Source organism: Lactuca sativa, chromosome 3, assembly GCF_002870075.4.
Source record: "Lactuca sativa cultivar Salinas chromosome 3, Lsat_Salinas_v11, whole genome shotgun sequence".
In the NCBI taxonomy this organism is placed as follows: domain Eukaryota; kingdom Viridiplantae; phylum Streptophyta; class Magnoliopsida; order Asterales; family Asteraceae; genus Lactuca; species Lactuca sativa.
The window spans coordinates 97964192-97979790 of NC_056625.2; positions in this window are offsets into that span (position 1 = coordinate 97964192).

Below are 15599 nucleotides of genomic sequence, written 5' to 3' on the forward strand. Positions count from 1 at the left end.
CAGCCGACTAGTTTTGATATATGTGGTTATCCTCTAGGGTGTGAGGATTGAGATTATGAGTATGTTAAAAAGGATTTTTAGGGTTGTTATGGTGATCCTCTGGGACAATTACGGGTAGGTGTGGAAGGTAGTATGGGCACGTACAACTGAAAACACAGGACCCGTATGTGTAACAAAGAAGTCACAACCTTTAGGGCTTGTTGGGAGTTGGTTCCCTTGTTATACTATGCATATTATATGATATCTCGCTGGTGTATTTTCAGTATCATGACTACGAGGTGAGTTGAGATCGGATGAGTTGGATGCCCGGATTAGGGAGATTCTTCATGACGAGGTTGTGACCATTGTCCGGGGTCAGATAGCGAAGCTGTTTGGGTCTATTAAGACCGTTATGATGGAGTACTTTGATGAAAGATATGCAACCATTATTGAGATTGTTGCTGCTACAGTCGTGGTGGCTGAAAGTGTTGGACCAAGTCAGGTTTTTCAGTATCGGCACTTCGACAATCTGAAGCCCCCGACCTTTGATGGGGTGCAAGACACGATCACTACCATGAGGTGGATATCTGATATGGAGGGATGTTTCTTCACTTGTTTATGCCCTGCTAACCAGAAGGTCAGGTACGCTCTGAACCTTCTGAAGTCCGGAGTGAAGGATTAGTGGAGGCTCGCTACCAGTTCCTATTATGCTGAGCAGAGGGCGGCTATGACATGGGAGCAGTTTTCTGAGATGTTCCGCTGGTGGAGTGAGAGAGGTTGTCTCATGAGTATATGGATTTTATATAGGGTTCTGAGATGGTGACGGAGATCACCAAGATGTTCACGAAGAGAGCTATGTTATGCCATGAGTTTGTTGCATCTGCGTAGGCTCAGATGACCCGTTACTTGAGAATGCTCAAGACGAAGATCAGGTAGTTTGTTTCTACTCAGCATTATGGTTCATTGTTGGATATGAAGGAGGCCACTAGGCGGCGTGAGATTGAGATTGATTTGCAGATGAGGGAGTCGACACCCGCCCCGGTGCAGCCTTTGGATTTTATATCCTACTATGTATGCTATAGTGTTGTAGTGATTTTGTTAGATCGGTATCCTGGTATTTAGGATGTTGCTATGCTTAGTGATCTATAAGATCTGTCTATCTGTTTGTTGACTGGTTAGTAGTATGTTTATCTGTATTATGTGCACATGATCGGTTGGTGGCTGAGGCTTCACTGCTTTGCATGTAAGCCAACAGGCTGGGGCGTTCCAACCTAATGGTTAAGGGCCTAGGGCATTCCATCCCAAGGATGATTGGACCCATAGTATGTTGGCATTCCAACCCGATGGTTGAGGGTCCTGGGGTATTCCAACCCGATGGTTGATTGGGCCCATTGTATGTTGTTATTATAATTGTGTTGTTTGCTATGTATTGGTATTTTGGGGAAAATCACTAAGCTTTGGGCTTACAGTTTTGGATTATGTTTTAGGTACCTCAGAGGATTGCGGGAAGGTGAAGGCATGATCATGCACATCCTCATGTTTTGTTTCATGATTTTGGGATTTCTCTGATGTTTAAACTCGTTTTAAAAACTACAATGTAAAAAATGATGGTTTTTGGATTGGTTGAAAAATTTTAATTTTCATGAATTTTATGAGTGTTACATCAACTTTCGTTTAGAATTTTTTGGATAACAAGCAACCAATCTCCATTTCACTTTTTATGACACACACAATGTATCGTGTCGAACACAAACCTTTGAAAAATCACAAGTTCTTCGTATAAAGTTAGATTTTGGCATTCTTTATACTCACGGTTTCGTAATTACGATTATAATGACTTTCGCTTATATTATTTATCCAAATTAATATTTTATCAAAAACTTTATTTTATCGCTCAACGATAAATTTAGAAGATTTTCTATAAATATTAGATATTCATAATATTTGTCCACATAATGTGTACATATTAAATGAGTATTTATATAGTCTGTAATACATATGGCGAATTCTTATTTATTTATTAGAAATCATCACATTTAAGTTTTTAGATTTATTCATATAAAATGAATAATTTCTTAAGCTTTTAGTCTGAATTTGCGGGCATTACAAATAGAGTGAAGATATAGCACGTCAGTGGTCTTCTCTTCACCAGATCACCATCATGGTCTGAATCTGCACATCCGACCCAGTCACTTTGAGTGTTAGCTCTATACACCAAACAAACATCCTTTATTCCCATGTATCGTATGATCCACTTGAGTGCTTCCCAATGAGCTTTTCCAGGATTGCTCATAAACTTGTTTACAACACTGACTAAATGAGCCAAATCAGGTCTGGTATAGACCATTACATACATGAGACTTCTAACAACACTTGAGTATGGAACCCTGTTCATGTACTTCCTTTCTCATTAGTTATGGTTATAGAACTTGGATCAAGTTTAAAATGTTCTTCCAAAGGAGTTCTAATTGGTTGGGATTGATCAAAGTAGAATGAATGCAAGATTTTTTCAATGTATTTTTGTTGAGAAATACACAACCGCCCTGCTCTTCTATCCCTTTGAATATCCATTAAAGTATCATCTTTAAATCTCCTAAATACTTCATCTCAAACTCATTCTTTAGAATTGCCTTCAAGTCATTTATATGAGCCATGTCCTTGGTTGCGATATGCATGTCATCAATGTATAGCAACATATATATGTAGGAATTAGGTTACAATTTCTTTGAGTAAACACAATTGCCAAACTGGTTCCGAATGTTGCCATACAAGATCATAAATGAGTTAAACCTCTTGTACCATTTCCTTGGAGACTACTTCAAATCATATAGATATTTCTTCAACAAACATACATGATCCTTCTTTGAATCAAAGAATCCTTCTGGCTAGGACATATGAATCTTATCCTCTAAGTTTCCATGAAGAAATGCAGTTTTCACATTAAGTTGTTCAAGCTCCAGATCAAGTACACTCACCATGGCCAAAATAATCTGAATTATCTTGTGCTCGACGACCGGTGAGAACACCTTGTGATAATCGATTCCTTCTTTTTGAGAAAACACATTTGTTACCAACCTCTATTTGAACCTAGTTGTTTCAACTCCTGGAATTCCTTCCTTTTCATTAAAGATCCATTTGCATATGACTTTTTTTATCCATTTGGTAATGGAACAAGATCCCATGTTTCATTCTTTTCCAATGATTGCATTTCTTATTTCATTGCCATCAACCAGTTAGTTACTTCTTTACTTACCACAACCTCTTTGTACAATTAAGGCTCTTCAGTATCAATATATTCTCTAGTTTCCAGGGTAAATGCAATGGAGTCAAAGTCACATGAACTTACACTTCCCACATATCTAGCAGGCTTTTGAATAACCCTACTCGGTCTTCTCTTAGTTATATTTTCCGGCTCATCCTTCTTTCCGTCATCCGCATCACTAAACACATACTCCTTGGGTTGTTCTTGGGTCTCATCGTGTCTACGTTGTTCATTTCCAACTTGTTTTTCTTCATTTATCACAACCCTATCTAGAGTTTGAGTTACAACTCCACCTTCTTCTTAGCACCCCGATCTTTGTTCCCTGCTTCACTTTTATCACCTTCTCTCTGGCTACCCATGGTAGATTCATCAAAGGTCACTTCTCTTTTCATGATAAATTTCGGAGTTCTTCATTCTTTTGTAAATCACAGTTGATAACCTTTTTCTCCTGTCACATATCCTAGAAATATGCACTTTATTGCCTTTGGATCAAGTTTACCATCATTCACATGAGCATATGCGGGGCATCCAAATATGTGTAAACCAAAATACTTATAGGGTTTCCATGACCGTAACTCTTAAGGAGTCTTGAAGTTTATAACAATTGATGGTGATCTATTCACCAGATAGCAAGTAGTGTTAATTGCTTCCTCCCAGAATTTCTTAGATAAATTAAAAAATATTCGCATGCACCTTGCATATTGAATGAGTTCTTGGTTCATCCGTTCTGCCACTCCTTTTTTATGTAGTGTGTGTCATAAAGTGTGGTGCCTCGCTAAACCTTCTGCTTTACAGAAGTTATCAAATGGAGCAATGTAGAACTCCAACTTGTTATTAGTTCTTAGAGTCTTTACTTGTTTTCCAGTCCTTTTCTGAACCATTGTCTTCCACTCCTTGAACTTTTCAAACACATCATCTTTTGACTTTAGAAAGCACAAGCAAACCTTCCTAGAATAATCGTCAATGAACATCACAAAGCATGAGCATCCACCATGAGTCTTTACTGGAGATGACCGCTGAAACACCCATAAAATTCAGACCAATCAAAACTTTTTCAACCATTCAAAAACCATTAAGTTATTACAAAGTTTTTTCAAAATAATTTAGACATCAAAATATCCCAAAAATCAAGATCTTAAAAATGTGAGGAGGTGCACGAACACGCCTTCGCCTTCCCGCGATCATCTGAGGTACCTAAAACAAAATCCAAAACTATAAGCCTGAAGCTTAGTGAGTTCCCCCAAAATATCAACGCCATGCAAACCATGTCAATATCATATAAGCAAACAACATGCATAATGAGCCATCAGCCTAACTTGACCGCCTCGCAGGGCCATCAGTATATATGGACCGCTCTCCAATCCATCGGCACGTTTGGACCGCCTTTCAGGGCCTTCAGCCTATCCGGACCGCTCGTCGGGCCTTCGGCCTGACTAGTACGCCCTAATTGAATTTGCAGTCTATCCGGTCCCCCTGGGTATGTTGCACATAAATATCATACGCTAGCTATCATGTAAAGATAGTCATGCAGATCTAACATATCACTAACATAGTATCATCCTATAACCGGGATATTGATCTAACAGATCACTAACCATAGCATCATCCTATATACCAGGATGTCGACCTAACCAGTCACTAACATAACATCATCCTATATACCAGGATACCGACCTAACAGGTCACTAAGCATATAATCATGCAATAACCAGGATAACAATCCAAAAGAAGGGTCGGCATTGGTGCCTTCGACCCTGTTAGTATAGTGAGGACAACTCACCTCATAATGTTGATCGAAACTAAAATATAAAATTCCCAAATCACGGCTCCAAACACCAACACCTACAACCACCAATGATCCACTTCCATAAATACCCAAATTACCAAAGTACACTCAGAAGTCAAACTGGTCAACCATTGGTCAAAGTCTAAGTCAACGGTCAAGGTCAATAGTCCATGTTGACCCAACTCATCGAGTGCAACTCACTAACTCGTCGAGTTCCTTCAGAACTCAAGAAGTCGTGAAAACCCTAGTTGACTCGTCGAGTCCATGCAATGTGCAGAATGTTGGGAAAACCCAAACCAACTCGTCGAGTCATCTCGCTGACTCGCCGAGTCCATGTAGAACCAAAAAACAGGCAGTCTTCATCCGAATCGTCGAGTTGACCATGCAACTCGTCGAGTCCCTTCAGTCCTTTTCTTATTCTAACACTTTTAAGCAATACCAAGGCTCCAAATTGTAGATCTAGCCTCCTAGGGCATGGTTACCACGTAAAGTTGCAAACTTTACGTGCATGCAAGGCCTTAAATGCCAAAACCAAGCTATGGAAGAGGTTTAAGCCAAAGATAAGGGCGAAAGCATGATAAATTCGATAAATTTATGACTGTGAGGGATTAGAGGAGTCTAGATATGTAGTTACTGTTGGAATAGTGTCTAAGGCTGCAACTATATTAGGCAAGTATTTGACCCGGTTATGCATGGTCCTTTTGGGTTGCCTTCACCATAGCAGCTTGATAGGATGATTTATTAAGAGAGAGTAAATATTATTAATATATTATGAGAATAATATAAAGAATAATATATTGTTATTTGATTAATATAAGTCATAGAATTAATTAGAATTAATTTGATGACTTAAAGAGATTATTTAAATAAAGGGGTATAAACTGTCAATTGTTTGATAGTTAAGCTTTAGACTGTAAATCCTTATAGATATACAAGGGACGAATTCTAGAAGCTAAAGGATAGCTAAATTCGTTCAAGGCTTATCTATGGAAAGGATTTGGATAGCCTTAAGAGAAGATTATCCGATTAGGGTTTAGGTTGTAACCCTTAAGGAGTCTACAAGTATAAATAGACCCCATGGCTAAGGGAAATCGGCATCTCACCTAAAGTAAGAGAACCCTAGCCGATTTCCTCCCCTCTCCTCTCTCCTAAATCATCTTCCTTGCTATTGGTGTTTGTAAGCCATTAGAGGAGTGACATTTGTGACTCTAGAAGCTCCAAGACCACAAGATCAACAAGGAACTCAAAGGTATGGTTCTAGATCTATTTCAATATTGTTATTTAACCTAATTAGACATTAGAAGTCTTGGATTCAAAGCATGTTTAATTAGAAAGTCTAGATCCAAGCATTAGGGTTTTGCATGCGCACATAGGAAAGTTCTTATGGCTAAAACCCATCAGTGGTATCAAAGCCTAGCTTGGTTTTCTTTAAATTGTTGCTTGATTAACTGAAACAAACCTGCAAAATTCAATTTTTTTGGTTTCTGAGTCATGGACTCGGCGAGTTCCAAAGTGGACTCGGCGAGTTCCAAAGTCCAGGCGTCAGGAATGGCCATATTCTGGATTTTTTCATAATTATCTTATGGAAACTTACCTTAATCATAATAGATCAATCTAAATCCGATTTTTTGATATATATGACTATTATCTTGATCTAGTTAAAGGTATTTATCAACTAATAAAATATTTAATTTCCTTATATGATAATTAATTAATTATTTTAATTATTTTGGTAATTATCTTTCAAAGAAATCTTGAATAAAATCAAATATAGATAATTAGGACATTAATTGTTAATTGGAATTATTTGTTATTTGATCCTCCATGTTTTAAATGTTTAAAACTTGCCCTCAAGTTTTGAAATTTATATTTGTGATTAAAAGTTTTAATTTAGACAACTTAAATTTCAAACCCTAGATTTTAAAAGGTTTAAAATACAACCCTATACTAATATGATATTACTAGAATAATATATATATATATATATATATATATATATATATATATATATATATATATATGTATAACTAAATGCTAGTCTTACCGTTAGTAGGCCTCATTCACGAAGCCGATCTATAAGGTGGGTATAAGGTTGCGGCCTATAAAATGGCGCTTAATGGGTGTACACTCACACCCACCGCTTGCTTGATTGGTGGAGGGTCGTTAGCCGAACGGGTAGGATAGGGCAACCTCATCCTCTCATTAAAAGTATAATAAGTAATACAAAGTAACTACACATTTTTTTAAATTTCTCAATCTTAGTTACTTTAGGAAAACTGAATTGATGCAATCCCATGAAATTACACTTTGCACCCTTGCTAAGAAGTTAGTGGAGCGTGTGTGGTTTACTGGCACACTAATTGGTTCTAAGCAAAGGTGGCAAAGGGTGATTCATTGTTTATCATAGTTTGATGGAGCGTGTGTGGTTTACCGGCACATCGAATAGGTGATCGTTACAATGAAGGCACCATGTGAATTTGCATGGTAATTCACACCCGCTTTGTGATCCTCGGTATCCCAGTCACAAACAAGAGGGGCATATCGAGATTTAAACATGCCATTGAATAGTTTCAATGAATCTCATCCGAACCTAGGAATTCTCAATGCACTTAGGACTAATAGTTTAAGTTTTGTGATGGAGAATTAGTGAATCGTCATTCACTTACCTTCAATTTATTTGCATGTTAGATTACGGCATCCCTTTTCTAGTATGTAAATGTTATTGTTGGATCCTAGCCCTAATTTTTCTTATTGGGTGATAATTAGGGATTCTTATTCTAATCTATCTTTGTCCTTTTCTTTTGTAGATGTCGAACGCAAACAACGTTGCTGCTAGTTCTTTCACGTTGATGAGCCTTTGCTAAAAGGTCACCTTCGATGGAACGAACTTTAGCGAATGGATAAGATACATTCGCACCATTGCTCGCTATGAGGATAAGGAGTATGTCCTCGATGAGAAGCTCGAGAAAATCAACCCCGAAATCGCTACACCGGCTGAAATCACCGCTTTTGAGACTCATGAGCGAGATGCAACGAAGGTACATTGCATCATGATTGCCACCATGAACTCCGAATTCCAAAATTCCTACGAGGACATGTACCCGTACGAGATGCACCAAGACTTATTGGAGAGATACCACCAAAACGCGAGACAAGAGCGTTATGAGATTTTCACTAACATGATTTCCGCTAAGATGGGTCATGGAGAATCTCTTACCGTGCACCTGCAAAAGATGCAAAGGTATGTCGACCGCCTTCACAAGTTAAATGTTGACTTCGGTGAAGACTTGGCGATCGACATGGTGCTTCACTCTTTGCCTCCGATGTACAACCAATTTAGGATGACCTACCACATGAACAAAGAAGAGGTCACCCTAAGCAAACTCCAAGGTCTTTTGAGGGTCGCCGAGAGCAACTTCAAAGACAAGTCTGTTGCACCCACTCCCAATCTGCCTACTGCTCCTATCTTGGCTATTGGTCAAGGAAAGGGAAAGAAGAGGAAGGCTTCATCGAAGAACTATCGCAAGGTCAAAGCCCGAGATGGTGCCTCTTCTAGTGGGACCAAAGTTGATCCCGCTAAGCCATGTCCTAACCCGAAGGAGGCAGAGTGCCACCATTGCCACAAGATAGGAAATTGGAAGAGAAGCTGCCCAGAGTACCTGCAAGCAATCAAAGAAGGAAAGATCAAGCCATCTTTCGCAGGTATATACACAATTAAATCTAATGATTCTAATCATGCTATTTCTTGGGTTCTTGATACCGGTTATGGTTATCACATTTGTTCTAATGTGCAGGGACTAAGAAGAAGTAGGGATGTGGAGCAAGGAAGGATCAATCTAATCATGGGGAACAGAAGATCGTCGCCTGTGACCAAGATTGGAGTGTATTCTTTAGTGCTTAGGAATAATTTGGTTTTAGATTTGAACAATTGTTGCTATTCGCCAGAAATGGCTAGAAACATCATTTCATTTCATGGTTTATATAGACAAGGATTTAGATTTTCTTTTAATAATGAAAATGGTTCTATTTTGGCTTATCTAAATGGTGTCTTTTACTTTGAAGCTATACCATGTAATGGAATATATGAGACTGTTATGATTGTTGATAACTTAGGAAATGATGTTTTGAATATTGATTCTTCCACTAGTATGGATAGGATAAAGCATCCTTGTGGCATTGTCGTCTTGGACATGTCAACAAGAAACGCATAGCCCAACTCTAAAAGGATGGAGTGTTGGAGTCATTCGACCTTAGGGAAGATGACACATGCGAGTCTTGTTTACTTGGAAAGATGACTAAATCACCCTTCACGAGTACATGTGAAAGGGGTGAGGGTCTATTGGATCTAATACATACCGATGTATGTGGACCGTTTAGATTAACCACGAAGGATGGGAACCACTTCTACGTAACTTTTACTGATGATTATAGTAGATATGGGTATATCTATTTAATCAAGCAAAAGTCAGAAACCATTGAAAAGTTCAATGAGTTCAAGAATGAAGTGGAGAATCAATTGGGCAGGAAAATCAAGATGCTTCGATCCGATCGAAGAGGAGAGTACCTAAGTCTTGAATTCCACGATTATCTCAAGGAGTGTGGAATAGTTTCACAATTGACGCCTCCTAGGACACCACAGTTGAATGGTGTGGCAGAAAGGCGCAATCGAACCTTATTAGATATGGTTCGCTCTATGATGAGTAGTGCTTCACTACCTATCTCTTTTTGGGTGTATGCCTTAGAGACTGCCGCCCATATCCTTAACCGAGTCCCTACTAAGAAGGTTGCCAAAACACCTCACGAGATGTGGACAGGGAAAGCTCCCTCGTTGGCACATATCAAGGTTTGGGGTTGCAAGGCTTTCGTAAGACGAGATACTCACGACAAGCTAGAACCTCGAAGTGAGCGATGTATTTTCATCGTCTACCCGCAGACATCCTTTGGATATCTCTTCTATAGACCGAAGGACAATGTTGTCTTCGTTGCGAGGAGAGGAGTTTTCCGAGAGCAAGAACTCATAAGCCAAGGAGACAGTGGGAGGCAAATCGAACTTGAAGAAATTCTAGAGTCGATAGATGAAGGAACCTCTACCGCTGGCACTCAACCCGAGGAGGAAACTCCGGTTGAACCGATTGACGAGTCCTTACCTCTTAGACGTTCCGATAGAGTTAGAGTTCATCCCCAGTTTTATGGTTTTCGTATTACTACCGAAGGGGACACGTATATTAGTGATGGTACACTAGTAAATCTTGATGAACCTAATAGCTATAAGGAAGCCATGACAGGCCCGGAGTCTGCGAAGTGGAAAGAGGCAATGGATAGTGAGATCCAATCCATGTATGATAACCAAGTTTGGAATTTGGTTGACTATGTGCCCGGACGTAAGACCGTTGGGTGCAAATGGATCTTCAAGAAGAAGACCGACGTGGATGGAAACGTGCACACATATAAAGCGCGATTGGTTGCGAAGGGCTTTACTCAAACTCCCGGAGTTGACTATGATGAGACCTTTTCACCAGTTGCGAAGATTAAATCTATTAGAGTGATGCTAGCAATTGCCGCATTTCATGATTATGAGATTTGGCAAATGGATGTCAAGACCGCTTTCCTTAACGGAAAGTTGGCTGAGGATGTTTACATGGCTCAGCCAGAGGGGTTTGTGGATCCGAACCATCCAAATAGAGTGTGTAAGCTTGAGAAGTCCATTTATGGACTTAAGCAAGCGTCTCGCAGATGGAATCTTTGCTTCGATGAGAAAGTCAAAGAGTTTGGATTTGTACGAAGTGAAGACGAATCTTGTGTATATGTCAAATCCAGTGGGAGTATAGTAAGCTTCCTCATCCTATATGTCGATGACATATTACTCATAGGAAACGACATCCCGACTCTATAGGAGGTTAAGTCCTGGCTCGGGAAGTGCTTCGCTATGAAGGACCTCGGAGAGGCTTCTTACATTTTGGGAATAAGGATAGTAAGAGAAAGAAGTAAGAGACTAATTGGACTTAGTCAGAATACTTACTTAGAGAAGGTACTAAAACGTTTTAGTATGGAAAACTCGAAGAAGGGAGAATTGCCGATACAAAGTAATGCCAAGTTGAGTAAGACTCAAAGTCCGAGTACCGAAGCTGAGATAGCAGAAATGAGCCGAGTACCATATGCTTCCGCAGTTGGCTCAATCATGTACGCTATGACTTGTACTCGCCCTGATGTAGCCTTCGCTTTGAGCATGGTTAGCAGATATCAAGGGAATCCTGGCAGAGCACATTGGATTGCAGTGAAGAGCATCCTTAAGTACCTTCGGAGGACGAAGGAATGGTTCTTAGTCTTCGGAGGGAGTGATGACTTGAAGGTGGGAGGGTATAGTGACGCCAGTTTTCAGACCGACAGGGACAACTACCGTTCGCAGTCAGGGTGGGTCTTTACCCTAAATGGAGGAGCAGTGACATGGAAGAGTTCCAAGCAGGAAACCGTAGCTGATTCAACGTGCGGATCAGAATACATTGCAGCGAGCGAAGCGTCGAAGGAGGCAATATGGCTAAAGAACTTCATCGGTGATCTTGGAGTTGTACCTGCCATAAAGGAGCCCATGGATATTTTCTATGATAACGAAGGAGTGGTTGCCTTGACCAAGGAACCGAGGGATCATGGTAGATCAAGACATATCGACAGAAAATATCACTTCATCAGACATCGTGTAGAAGAAGGACAACTCATAATGAAGAGGATATCATCAGAAGATAACCCAGCAGATCCGCTTACGAAGGGACTGAGTAGGGTTAAGCACTTGCAGCATGCTAAGAGTATTGGGCTGAAGGATGATATTAGCATAGATTAGATAGTATTAGAAACGTGTAATAGATAAATGTAATTAACATTTGATGATTAAATAAAGGAGTTTTATTTATGAGTAATGTTACTGTCTTATGTTAATTGTTTAACTATTGTTTCACTTTGCATGTTTTGACTTCCAGAATAATTGAGTTTATTAAGAATAATCGAATTGTTCAAATTGACCACAACCGTTCATATGTTGGAAGTAGATATGAATGAAGATTGTCATGAATTGGTGTGTAGAATGTCTAAATGGTGTTAGACATAGCAAAGGGTTGCTACAACATTCATGAGTGCTTATGAACTAGTTTTGAGCATTGGAATAAACCCGCGTTTGCTGGAATCACTTTATGGAATACGATATAAAAGGTGATCGCAAGACGATAATATCATATAGTCTTAAAACCTAGATATATGGTTTGTTATTTGTTAATTGATTGTACATTGATAATGCCAAAACGCATCAGTAACTCGGTGTTATAAAACACATTGTTGTGTATAGTTGGTTAATGAATAAGTAAATGCATATAAGTCGAAGTTTATCTGTAACTTTTATCTAAGAAGGTAAAAGCGATATCTCGGCCGCTCGATGATTTGATTTGACTTATGTGCCGGGCCCGGTCAGAACTGAATTGATGTGTTCGATTAAGTTCTATATCAAATAAATCAGAGATTGAGAAACCTAAATGCTTGACTAACCATTCCATAGGATTGTCAGCATGATATCTAACAGAGGACTGTACGATCCCTTATCTAAAGGACAAGATTGATTAGATCAGAGTTTGACAGCGTCTTTGAGAGCTACGATTGCAAACCCAATTGCACTTGTGCATATAGTTACTAGACTTATCCAAGTGGGAGACTGTTGGAATAGTGTCTAAGGCTGCAACTATATTAGGCAAGTATTTGACCCGGTTGTGCATGGTCCTTTTGGGTTGCCTTCACCATAGCAACTTGATAGGATGATTTATTAAGAGAGAGTAAATATTATTAATATATTATGAGAATAATATAAAGAATAATATATTGTTATTTGATTAATATAAGTCATAGAATTAATTAGAATTAATTTGATGACTTAAAGAGATTAATTAAATAAAGGGGTATAAACTGTCAATTGTTTAATAGTTAAGCTTTAGACTGTAAATCCTTATAGATATACAAGGGACGAATTCTAGAAGCTAAAGGATAGCTAAATTCGTCCAAGGCTTATCTATGGAAAGGATTTGGATAGCCTTAAGAGAAGATTATCCAATTAGGGTTTAGGTTGTAACCCTTAAGGAGTCTACAAGTATAAATAGCCCCCATGGCTAAGGGAAATCGGCATCTCACCTAAAGTAAGAGAACCCTGGCCGATTTCCTCCCCTCTCCTCTCTCCTAAATCATCTTCCTTGCTATTGGTGTTTGTAAGCCATTAGAGGAGTGACATTTGTGACTCTAGAAGCTCCAAGACCACAAGATCAACAAGGAACTCAAAGGTATGGTTCTAGATCTATTTCAATGTTGTTATTTAACCTAATTAGACATTAGAAGTCTTGGATTCAAAGCATGTTTAATTAGAAAGCCTAGATCCAAGCATTAGGGTTTTGCATGCGCACATAGGAAAGTTCTTATGGCTAAAACCCATCAGTTACAACTTCAGATCATCCTCGATACCATAAATGACCCATAAATATGATAGAAATGGCTTTAAACCCTTGAATGAGGAGATCTAACACTAGGATGATCAATTTAACAACTTGTTACCCTCAAAATGGAAGCCAAAATGAAGTAGGTACTGGATCTACCAGCTTCTCCTTGATCCAAGCTCTTGAGTCTTCATGTTCCTTGCACTAAAACCACCTTCCAAGCTTTTACACATACAAAATGGGGAGTAATACACAATTAGGGTTTTCTGAGGTCAAGGGAGGCGATAAGAGAGGCAGAGGGTGGCTAATGAACCTTTAAATAGAGTGCAAAACCTGGGAAATTAGGCTTTCACATTCTAGCTCCAACTCGTCGAGTTGGGTCCTCTAACTCGTCGAGTAGGTCTCTTAAGTCACGCTGCAATATCCATTTTTACACGACAAGTTGGGGCATCCAACTCGTCGAGTAAGCCTTTAAATATGAATATAAAACTATAAAATTTATACCTAGGAGTCGGTGTGTTACAATTCTCCCCTACTTGGAGTAGACTTCGTCCTCGAAGTCTACTGTGGTGAACAACTTCGGATAATGCTCCTACATCTCTGCCTCCGACTACCAAGTCCACTCGGATCTCCTCCGACGCTCCCATTGTACCTTTACCAAAGGTACTTCCTTGTTTCGTAGATCCTTCACTTTCCTCTCCAAAACGGTCACTAGCCTCTCCACGTAATTCAAGTACTCGTCGATTTGTATATCATCCAATGATACCACTTCCTCCTCATCTAATATGCACTTTCATAACTCTGAAACATTAAAAGTGTTGTGGATCTGACTAAGCTCCTCTGGGAGATCCGGTCTATACGCCACTTTACCAACCCTGGAAATGATCTCGAATGGCCCGATGTATCGAGGACCCAAATTACCCCTCTTCTTGAAGCGAATCACACCCTTCCAGGGTGAGATATTCTGTAGTACCATGTCACTGACCTAAAACTCTAACTCATATCGGCGTCGGTCGGCAAAACTCTTCTGTCGACTCTATGCGATCTACAACCTTTGTCTGATCTACTGAATCATCTCGGTAGTCTGCAGGACTACCTCGGTCTGACCCATCACCCTGTAGCCATCCTCCCCCAACAGACTGGGGTGCGGCATCTCCGTCCATACAACAACTCGTAATGTGGAGCACCAATGTTGGAGTGATATTTGTTGTTGTAGGAAAACTCCGCAAGGGGTAGGTACGAGTCCCAACTCCCACCAAAGTCAATGACGTAGGCCCTCAACATCTCCCCGAGGGTCTTAATGGTCCACTCACTCTGGCCGTCTGTCTTCGGATGGTATGCGGTACTGAAATGCAGCCACGTGCCTAGTTCCTCGTGGAACTTCTACTAGAAATGGGAGGTGAAACGAACATCACGGTCTGAAATGATAGAGACCGGGACCCTATGGCGAGCGACAATCTCACGTATCTACACATCGGCCAGCTTCTCGGCCAATGAGCTCTCCCGAATGGGCAGAAAATGGGCACTCTTGGTTAATCGGTCCACGATGACCCATATAGCGTCGAAACCCTTTGTTGTTCTCAGCAATTTGACGACGAAGTCCATAGTGATCTGCTCCCATTTCGACATGGGAATCTCTAAAGGCTGCAGCTTTCCATACGGCCTGTGGTGCTCGGCCTTGACGATCCTGTAGGTCAAGCACCTCTCCACGTACCAAGCGATCTCCCACTTCATGCATGGCCACCAGTAACTGAAGCTCATATCCCAATACATCTTGGTGGCCCTCGGGTGAATAGAGAAGAAAAACTTGTGAGCCTCCTCCAGAACAATCTGTCTGACCCCACCGGACATCGGAACCTAGACCCAAACGCAACGATTTAGCAACCCCCGACTGTCCTGCGCAAATAGGGTGATCTCGCCTCTAATCCTCTTAAGCTTCCAGTTCTCCTGCCATACACCCTCAGCTTAAGCTTCCCTGATCAAGATCAAAAGTGGAGAATCCACTGATATCCTCATACATGTCACTAGTGTATAAGACCCAGCTGACTTGCGGCTCAGAGCGTCCGCAACCATGTTCGCTTTACCTGGAGGGTAAAGGATCTCACAGTCATAA